Source organism: Oncorhynchus clarkii, chromosome 19 (assembly GCF_045791955.1).
Source record: "Oncorhynchus clarkii lewisi isolate Uvic-CL-2024 chromosome 19, UVic_Ocla_1.0, whole genome shotgun sequence".
NCBI classification, from domain to species: domain Eukaryota; kingdom Metazoa; phylum Chordata; class Actinopteri; order Salmoniformes; family Salmonidae; genus Oncorhynchus; species Oncorhynchus clarkii.
The window spans coordinates 40,030,432-40,041,889 of record NC_092165.1 but is presented as its reverse complement, the minus strand read 5'-3'; the positions used below and the strand labels follow the sequence as shown (position 1 = coordinate 40,041,889).

General features: G+C 42.5%; 1 pseudogene; it reads right to left on the bottom strand.

Annotated features, from left to right (window-relative positions):
• Positions 1-2,013: 2,013 nt before the first annotated feature.
• Positions 2,014-11,032, bottom strand: LOC139374485 (E3 ubiquitin-protein ligase RNF4-like; annotated as a pseudogene).
• Positions 11,033-11,458: the final 426 nt, after the last annotated feature.

Here is an 11,458-nt window from a genome sequence, read left to right as displayed (position 1 = left end):
CCCTCTCTTTCTAAAATTATCTGCCGAAATTGTTGCAACCCCTATTACTAGCCTGTTCAACCTCTCTTTCGTATCGTCTGAGATTCCCATAGATTGGAAAGCTGCTGTGGTCATCCCCCTCTTCAAAGGGGGGGACACTCTAGACCCAAACTGCTACAGACCTATATCTATTCTACCCTGCCTTTCTAAGGTCTTCGAAAGCCAAGAAAACAAACAGATTACTGACCATTTCGAATCCCACCGTACCTTCTCCGCTATGCAATCTGGTTTCAGAGCTGGTCACGGGTGCCTCAGCCACGCTCAAGGTCCTAAACGATATCATAACCGCCATCGATAAGAGACATTACTGTGCAGCCGTATTCATCGACCTGGCTAAGGCATTCGACTCTGTCAATCACAACATTCTTATTTACACACTCAACAGCCTTGGTTTCTCAAATGATTGCCTCACCTGGTTCACCAACTATTTCTCTGATAGAGTTCAGTATGTCAAATCGGAGGGCCTGTTGTCCGGACCTCTGGCAGTCTCTATGGGGGTGCCACAGGGCCGATTCTCTTCTCTGCATACATGATTCTTTGATCCACCTCTATGCAGACGACACCATTCTGTATACTTCAAATCAAATCAAATCAAATATATATATTTATATAGCCCTTCGTACATCAGCTGATATCTCAAAGTGCTGTACAGAAACCCAGCCTAAAACCCCAAACAGCAAGCAATGCAGGTGTAGAAGCACGGTGGCTAGGAAAAACTCCCTAGAAAGGCCAAAACCTAGGAAGAAACCTAGAGAGGAACCAGGCTATGTACTTCTGGCCCTTCTTTGGACACTGTGTTAACTAACCTCCAGATGAGCTTCAATGCCATACAACTCTCCTTCCGTGGCCTCCAACTGCTCTTAAATGCTAGTAAAACTAAATGCATGCTCTTCAACCGATCGCTGCCCGCACCTGCCCGCCCGTCCAACATCACTACTCTGGACGGTTCTGACTTAGAATATGTGGACAACTACAAATACCTAGGTGTCTGGTTAGACTGTAAACTCTCCTTCCAGACTCACATTAAACATCTCCAATCCAAAATTAAATCTAGAATCGGCTTCCTATTCCGCAACTAAGCATCCTTCACTCATGCTGCCAAACATACCCTCGTAAAACAGACTATCCTACCAATCCTCGACTTTGGCGATGTCATTTACAAAATAGCCTCCAACACTACTCAACAAATTGGATGCAGTCTACCACACTGCCATCCGTTTTGTCACCAAAGCCCCATATACTACCCACCACTGCGACCTGTACGCTCTCGTTGGCTGGCACTCGCATTATACTCATCGCCAAACCCACTGGCTCCAGGTCATCTACAAGTCTCTGCTAGGTAAAGCCCCGCCTTATCTCAGCTCACTGGTCACCATAGCAGCACCCACCCGTAGCACATGCTCCGGCAGGTATAGCTCAGTGGTCACACCCAACGCCAATTCTTCCTTCGTCCGCCTCTCCTTCCAGTTCTCTGCTGCCAATGACTGTAACGAACTGCAAAAATCACTAAAGCTGGAGACTCTTACCTCCCTCACTAGCTTTAAGCACCAGCTGTCAGAGCAGCTCACAGATCACTGCACCTGTACATAGCTTATCTGTAAATAGCCCATCCAATCTTCCTCATTCCCATACTTGATTAATTTATTAGCTTGCTCCTTTGCACCCCAGTATCTCTACTTGCACATTCATCTCCTGCACGTTCTACCATTCTAGTGTTTAATTGCTATGTTGTAATTACTTCGCCACCATGGTTTATTTATTGCCTTACCTCTCTTATCCTACCTCATTTGCACATGCTGTATATAGATTTTTCTACTGTATTATTGATTGTGTTTGTTTATTCCATGTGTTGTATGCGTCGAACTGCTTTGCTTTATCTTGGCCAGGTCGCAGTTGCAAATAAGAACTTGTTCTCAACTAGCCCACCTGGTTAAATAAAGGTGAAATTAAAACATTAAAAAAGAGGAATACACATCAGATGTAGATTTGAGGGTACTGCCGATGATTCAGTTTCTTCCTGCAGGTTGGGCACGTCTGTGATTTGGCAAGTGAGTCACGTATGCACGTGTTGCAGAACAGGTGAACACCCTGGGAGGAGACAAACGTTCTTCCAGCATCAACTACCTAAGGGGTGACGCAGAAGCTTGTTTACAAGGTGCACACAATTACTGCTTATGCCTCTCATAACACTACCTTATGTACAGTACTTTGATCATTCCCAGAGGCTTAACATCAATGGAAAAGGGAGACTGACTTACCTCTCCATACGTGTCTATACAGATGGGACAACTGATGGTTGCTGAGGTTGATATGTGAACAACAGCAGCCATCCATTTTAACCACACCTCTGTGGAGTGGAGTTGAATTCACAATTGCATGTTATAGTCAGTGGAGTAAAGCACTTACAGTAAGTCAAAAATACTAAAATACTCCTTAAGTCATTTTTTTGGATATCTGTACTTTACTTTACTGTTTATATTTTTGACAACTTTTACTTCACTATATTCCAAAATAAAATAATGTTCTTTTTACTCCATACATTCTCCCTGACACCCAAAAGTACCCGTTACATTTTGAATGCTTAGCAGGACAGGAAAATGGCCCAATTCACTCTCTTCTCAAGTGAACATCTCTGGAAATCCCTACTGCCTCTGATCTGGTGTGTTTATTAAACACAAATACTTCATTTGGAAATTATGTCTGCGTGTTGTAGTGAGCAACAGCGTCTTGTCATTGGCGTGTGTATAGGTGGCAAGGAAGTTAGGCGCAGGAGAATTTATCTTGGTAAAATGGAGTAGTTTAATGACGTAAAAAACTCCAAAACTCCAAAACCATGAAAAATACACAAAACAAAGTCTGTACGAGGACCCGACGCGCACCAATACAAACAACACAAAAATAATAACAAACAATCTCTGACAAAGACATGAGGGGAAACAGAGGGTTAAATACAAAACAGGTAATGAATGGGATTGGAACCAGGTGTGTAGGAAGACAAGACAAAACCAATGGCTAGAAGAGCGGTGACGTCGACCGCCGAGCACCACCCGAACAAGGAGAGGCATCGAATTCGGCAGAAGTCGTGACACGTCTCTTCAAACTCAGGCGGCTGAAGAAATTTGGCTTGCCACCTAAAACTCTGACAAACTTTTACAGATGCACAATTGAGGGCATCCTCTCGGGCTGTATCACCACCTGGTATGGCAACTGCACTTCCCTCAACCGTAAGGCTCTCCAGAGGGTAGTGAGGTCTGCACAACGCATCACCAGGGGTAAACTACCTGCCCTCCAGGACACCTACACCACCCGATGTCACAGGAAGGCCAAAAAGATCATCAAAGACAACAACCTCCCGAGCCACTGCCTGTTCACCCCGTTACCATGCAGAAGGCGAGGTCAGTACAGGTGTATCAAAGCTGGGACCGAGAGACTGAAAAAGAGCTTCTATCAAGGCCATCAAACTGTTAAACAGCAACTCAGAGAGGCTGCTGCCTACATACAGACTAAAATCGATGGCCACTTTAATAAATGGATTACTAGTCACTTTAAATAATGCCACTTTAATGTTTACATAGCTTACATTACTCATCTCATATATATATACTGTATCTTATACCATCTATTGCATCTTTCCTATGCGCTCGGGAATCGCTCATCCATATATTTGAATGTACATATTCTTATTCCATCCCTTTAGATTTGTGTGTATTAGGTAGTTGTGGAATTGTTAGATTACTTGTTAGATATTTTTATTTTTTAAATTTTATTTAACCTTTATTTAACCAGGTAGGCCAGTTGAGAACAAGTTCTCATTTACAACTGTGACCTAACCAAGATAGAGCAAAGCAGTGCGACAAAAACAACAACACAGAGTTACACATAAACAAATGTAGTCAATAACACAATAGAAAAATCTATGTACAGTGTGTGCAAATGTAGAAGAGTATGGAGGTAAGGCAATAAATAGGCCATAGAGGCAAATAATTACAATTTAGTATTAACACTGGAGTGACAGATGTGCTGTCACGGGATACTAGGAGTGGTGGGTTGGAAGGCGCAGAGAGCAGGGTTCAGTAAATCTTGATTTATTCTCCAGCCAAAAAACGGTCACGCCAACATACAGGGCGCATAAAACAGACCAGCCCAAACACAGGACCAAACAGTCCGGAGAATACAAACATGAAAACCACAACCAACAGAGTAACAAAAAAACAATCCCGCACAAAACAAGGGCGGGTCAAACTACTACATATAGGGAAGCTAATTCAACTAAAATACACACAGGTGAAACTAATAAGACAAAACCAACAGACAAGCGAAAAAGGGATCGGTAGCGGCTAGTAGGACGGTGACAACGACCACCGAGCAACAGGCAGGGGAGCCAACTTCGGCGGAAGTCGTGACATGAGCAGATGATGATGTGCAAATAGAGATACTGGGGTGCAAAAGAACAAGAGGATAAGTAACAATATGGGGATGAGGTAGTTGGGTGTGCTATTTGCAGATGGTCTGTGTACATGTGCAGTGCTGCTCTGACAACTGATGCTTAAAGTTAGAGAGGGCAATTCCTTCCAGTCATTGGCAGCAGAGAATTGGAAGGAAAGGTGGCCAAAGGAAGTGTTTGGTCGCACTGGTGGGTAGTTCAGTTGAAGTCAGAAGTTTACATAGACCTTAACCAAATACATTTCAGTTTTTCACAATTCTTGACATTTAATCCTAGTAAAAATTCCCTGTCTTAGGTCAGTTAGGATCACCACTATATTTTAAGAATGTGAAATGTCAGAATAATAGTAGAGAGAATGATTTATTTCAGCTATTTCATGCTTTTTCAGTTCTGCCCACAAATTGTCTATAGGATTGAGGTCAGGGCGTTGTGATGGCCACTCCAATACCTTGACTTTGTTGTCCTTAATCCATTTTGCCATATCTTTGGAAGTATGCTTGGGGTCATTGTCCATTTTGAAGACCCATTTGCGACCAAGCTTTATCTTCCTGACTGATGTCTTGAGATGTTACTTCAATATATCCACATAATTTTCCTTCCTCATGTTACCATCTATTTTGTGAAGTGCACCAGTCTCTCCTGCAGCAAAGCACCCCACAACATGATGCTGCCACCCCCGTGCTTCACAGTTGGGATAGTGTTATTCGGCTTGCAAAGCCTTCTTCACTCATGCTGCCAAACATACCCTCGTAAAATTGACTATCCTACCGATCCTTGACTTCGGCGATGTCATTTACAAAATAGCCTACAACACTCTACTCTGCAAACTGGATGTAGTCTATCACAGAGCCATCCATTTTGTCACAAAAACCCCATATACAGTTGAAGTCGGAAGTTTACATACACTTAGGTTGGAGTCATTAAAACTCGTTTTTCAACCACTCCACAAATTTCTTGTTAACAAACTATAGTTTTGGCAAGTCGGTTAGGACATCTACTTTGTGCATGACACAAGTAATTTCTCCAATTGTTTACAGACAGATTAATTCACTTATAATTCACTGTATCACAATTCCAGCAGGTCAGAAGTTTACATACACTAAGTTGACTGTGGCTTTAAACAGCTTGGAAAATTCCTGAACAGGATGTCATGGCTTTAGAAGCTTCTGATAGGCTAACTGACATATTTTGAGTCAATTGGAGGTGTACCTGTGGATGTGTTTCAAGGCCTACCTTCAAACTCACTGCCTCTTTGCTTGACATCATGGGTAAATCAAAATAAATTAGCCAAGACCTCAGAAAAAACATTGTAGACCTCCACAAGTCTGGTTCATCCTTGGAAGCAATTTCCAAACGCCTGAAGGTACCACGTTCATCTGTACAAACAATAGTACGCAAGTATAAACACCATGGGACCACGCAGCCGTCATACCGCTCAGGGAGGAGACATGTTCTGTCTCCTAGAGATGAACGTACTTTAGTGTGAAAAGTCCAAATCAATCCCAGAACAATAGCAAAGGACCTTGTATAGATGCTGGAGGAAACAGGTACAAAAGTATCTATATCCACAGTAAAACAAGTCCTATATCGACATAACTTGAAATCCTGCTCAGCAAGGAAGAAGCTACTGCTTCAAAGCGCCATAAAAAAGCCAGACTACGGTTTGCAACTGCACATGGGACAAAGATCGTACTTTTTGGAGAAATGTCCTCGGATTAAATGTCAGGAATTGTGAAACTGAATTTAAATGTATTTGGCTAAGATGTGTGTAAACTTCTGACTTCAACTGTAGGTCTATAACAGTTTGGTTCTAGAGTGTCTCTCCCGCGGCAGCTTTCCAATCTATGGGGATCTCAGATGATAGGAAAGAGAGGTTGAATAGGCTAGTAATAGGGGTTGCAACAATTTCGGCTGATAATTTTAGAATGAGGGTCCAGATTGTCTAGCCCAGCTGTTTTGTATGGATCCATGGGGCTTGGGCAAGTTGCTGCAGGGGGTGCTGAGATGTTGGTAGGGGTAAACAGGTGGAAAGCATGGCCAGCCGTAGAAAAATGCTTATTGAAATTATCGATTATCGTAGATTTATCTGTGGTGACAGTGTTTCCTATCCTCAGTGCAGTGGGCAGCTGGGAGGAGGTGCTCCTATTCTCCATTGACTTTACATTGTCCCAAAACTTTTTGGAATTAGTCCTACAGGATGTAAATTTCTGTTGGAAAAAGGTAGCCTTAGGGAAGCTAACTGACTGAGTATATTGGTTCCTGACTTCCCTGAAAAGTTGCATATTGCGGGGGCTATTTGATGCTAATGAGGGTTGGATGCGTGCTGTGTTAAGAAGCAGTGTGGCTAGGTTGGGTTGTGTTTCGGAGGACACATGGCTTTCGACCATCGTCTCTCTCCCGTACGGGAGTTGTAGCGATGAGACAAGATAGTAACTACTAACAATTGGATACCACGAAATTGCGGAGAAAAGGGGGTAAAAGAAAAAAGAAAAAAAAGAAAGGCCTGCTCGCTGAAGTGTTTTAGGGAGTGTTTGACAGTGATGAGGGGTGGTCGTTTGACCACAGACTAATTACGGATGCAGGCAATGAGGCAGTGAAAGCTGAGATCCTGTTTGAAGACAGATGTGTATTTGGAGTGCAAGTTGGTCAGGATGATATCTAAGAGGGTGCCCATGGCTATGGATTTAGGATTGTAGCTGGTAGGTTCCTTGATAAGATGTGTGAGATTGAGGGCATCTAGCTTAGATTGTAGGAAGGCCGGGGTGTTAAGCATGTCACAGTTTAGGTCACCTAACAGTACAAACTCTGAAGATAGATGGGGGGCAATCAATTCACATATGGTGTCCAGGGCACAGCTGGGGGCTGATTGGAGTCTGTAGCAAGCGGCAACGGTGAGAGACTTGTTTCTGGAAAGGTAGATTTTTAAAAGTAGATGCTCAAATTGTTTGGGAACAGACCTGGATAGTATCACAGAACTCTGCAGGCTAACTCTTCGGGGGTGGAACAAAAGGGCTAGTTAAGGCATATTGAGCAGGGCTGGAGGCTCTACAGTGATAATAAGACCATCACTAACCAAAACAGAAATAGACAAGGCATATTGACATTAGGGAGAAGCATGTGTAGCCGAGTGAACATAGGGTCCAGTGAGTAGCTAGGAGATACAGAGATTCAGACAGCTAGTGGGCCGGGGATAGCAGGCTAGCAAATGGGCCTCCGGGGGACATCGCAACGGAAGAGCCTGTTGAAACCCCCCCGGACAGTTACGTTGGCAGACCAGTCGTGATGGATCGGCGGGGCTCTGTGTTGGCAGTAAAGGGTCAGGCCAATCGGCGAAAGAGGTATTGTAACCCAAGAAATTGGCTGATGGTCCTCGTCGGCTAGCCGGGAGATGGACCTAGCTCCAGGCTAGCTCCAGGCTAACTGGTGCTTGCTTCGGGACAGAGACGTTAGCTAGGAGTAGCCACTCGGATAGCAGCTAGCTAGCTGCGATGATCCGGTGTAAAGGTTCAGAGCTTGCGGTAGGAATCTGAAGATGTGGTAGAGAAAAAGCAGTCTGATATGCTCTGGGTTGATATCGCACTGTGCAGACTGGCAGGAATTGACCGCTAGTAGTGGCTAACTGACTACTAGCTAGTTAGCTGGCTAGCTTTTGATGGGGGTTCCGGTTCTAAAGTATAAAAAATAGCAGATCCGTAGCACATTGGGTGAGGCAGGTTGCAGGAGAGTATGTTCAGTCCGTAGATGGAAATTGAGATTTAAAATATATACTTGTTGGATCTGTTTCACCTGTTCCCGTGATTGTCTCCACCCCCTCTGGGTGTCGCTTATTTTCTCCAGTGTATTTATCCCTGTGTTTCCTGTCTCTCCTTTTTCAGTTCATCTTGTACTGTATGTTTAGTCAAGTCAACTAGCGTGTTTATCTCATACTTCTTTTTGCTCTTCTCTTTTTTCTTGTCCTCCCGGTTTTGACCCTTGCCCGTTTCTGGACTCTGTTCCCGCCTGCCTGACCATTCTGCCTGCCTCTACCACGAGCCTATCTGCCACTCTGTACTTTCTGGACTCTGATCTGGTTTTGACCTTTTTCCCTGTCCAAGACCATTCTCCTGCCTACCGCTTTGGACTCCAACCATCTGCCTCCTGTGTCTGCATCTGGGTCTCGCCTTGTGCCTTGATAATACGAAGAAAACAATATATACACGGGACGGGACAAGACAAAACAGACATCCGACTGCTACGCCATCTTGAAAATATTACTGCACTGCCGGAACTAGAAGCAAAAGCATTTCGCTACACTCGCATTAACATCTGCTAACCATGTGTATGTGACCAACAAAATTTTATTTGCCCCTGGCTATCTGTATTACTATTTTTTAAGTACTTTTGATACTTATGTATATTTTTGCAATTACATTGACTTTTAAAACTTAAGCATATTTAAAACCAAAATACTTTTAGACTTTTACACAAGTGGTATTTTACTGTGCGACTTTCACTTGTACTTGAGTGATTTTCTAGTAAGGCATCTTTACTTTCACTCAAGTATGACAATTGGGTACTTTTTCCACCACTGGTTATAGTCAGGTAAGAAGGGTGGTCTCACAGGTCTCATCTGGCTTTGCTGCTGGGCAGCAAAGAGGGGGGCTGTCACTGGATTGTCAGGAACAATAATAGCCGCTTCTTCTTCATCACTCCTCAGTACCAAACTTTCCCTGTCACGTCTCCGTAGACATTCAACACTAGCCTCAACTCAACTTTAAATTGTGAATGATATACAGAGAGAAACTCACCATCTACGAACTGCAATGGGATGACAAAGGCCGGGGAAATTGAGTCAATAAGAAAGAGAAAATTAGAAAATTAAATCTCACACACCCCATGGGAAAAGTAACAATCAATGTGATAGGCTAATTGCAGATTTGTACTCACCACTATTGAGTCATTGTTGTTGGTGAGATCTACATTGTTGTTGGTGAGATCTACATTGTTGTTGGTAAGATCTACATTGTTGTTGGTGAGATCTACATTGTTGTTGGTGAGATCTACATTGTTGTTGGTGAGATCTACATTGTTGTTGGTGAGATCTACATTGTTGTTGGTGAGATCTCCATTGTTGTTGGTGAGATATACATAGTTGTTGGTGAGATCTACATTGTTGTTGGTGAGATATACATTGTTGTTGGTGAGATATACATTGTTGTTGGTGAGATATACATTGTCTTTGGTGAGGTTCACAAAAGATGGAGTAAAAACCTCACAGGTCAAATCAACAATTTATTCTCCTACAAACAAGGGCTCACCTGACAAAAGGACACATCACAGACAATCAATTGCCTCAGGTAAAAAAATATGTCTATTTTTCTGCATATCTAAGCATACATATTGAGTTGTCTGTATCCTCATGACCAGTGGTTCTTTTTTTTAAAGAAACTAAATATGATTCTCTGCATCTCTGCTAAGATCTGGGTAAAAGATTGAAAGTAATGAGAGTCTTATTCAGTACATTTAGTTGTTGCTTGCTTTTCTAAAGTCTACTAACCTTGCCAGCAGGCATGCCAGCTATGATAGTTAGACACGCTAGCTACTCTAACTTTAAATGGCTTCTTGGTAGCTAGTTATGAGTTTGGGAGATTGGGAACCTATCTGGGCTAGCTAAAGCCAACGTCATAAAATTGCAAAGTGGCTAGTAGTATCAGAGATGTGATGTTATTTATTTATTTAAACAGGAGAAATCTTAGGGGGCACGTGCTCCTATGCCTCCTATGGGCAGGATGCCTGTTGCACTGTATGCTGTGCCTTCACTTGTATTGGTGAAGCATCTGGTATCAAGGATCTCTATTGAATCCTGCTCAGCATGGATACGTATGGGTACAGTCAAGAAATATAAAGGGGGTAAACACACATGGGAAAACAAAGGGAGAGGAAAGAGCTGGGCTCACACTGGTTGAATCAACATTGTTTCCACGTCATTTCAATGAGATTACATTGAATCAACGTGGGATAGACGTTGAATTGTCGTCTTTGCCCAGTGGGAGGTGTTTGTTGTCTGAGTGATGAGAAAGGGGAACAGACTTACCAGACTCATGTTGCCACCAAAGTATTGTTGTCACTGCAAACTAAATAAATGACACACACACACACACACACACACACACACACACACACACACACACACACACACACACACACACACACACACATATATATATAATAAACATCCTATACTTATTGCAATAAGAATTGTAGCTAATGGAAATTGAATTTACAAGACATAACACTAAGTAGATAAAACTATACTTCATCGACTTAGCTAGTAAGAACAGCTGATAGCTGGGTCATTCCACGTAGAGTGCCTTTTGCGTCCATTTGATGTTTTAATTAGAAATTGTGCATCTTTAAAATAGACCACATGGAGAATTCAATAAATCCGATTTTTTTAAACGAATAAAGACTTGCTAAAGTGCCACAATTCAGCATCTGTGTACCCTCTGTGTACCCTCTGTGCACCCTCTGTGTACCCTCTGTGTACCCTCTGTGCACCCTCAGTGACATCCAGGAAGATTTTAATCCAACATTTCTCCAAGTTCTCACCATCACTGTAAAGCCCTAGTTATGTTGATGCTTTGACAGTCATTTCTGAAGATTATTATTTATTTCATGTGATTTGTGATTCATTTAAACATCTGTCCCACATTCTAAAGGCAACCCTGTTACTTGAACTGAATTCTCATTTTAATATGGTAAAACTATTCCTTTTTCAATATTTGTTTCAAAATCCTTTTGAAATCAATCACTTTTGACAGCAGCCATTTTGATTTGAACAAAACCTTGCATACATATTAGCTCATTGTAGAATAAATAATAACATGGTTGGCAAACACTGTTTGTAACCTTTTAAATTATAAATTCAACTGTTTATCTTTTCCAGTGATGAAGACATGGATGTCTCATTGTGTGGTGGGGTGTAAGGACCGACGC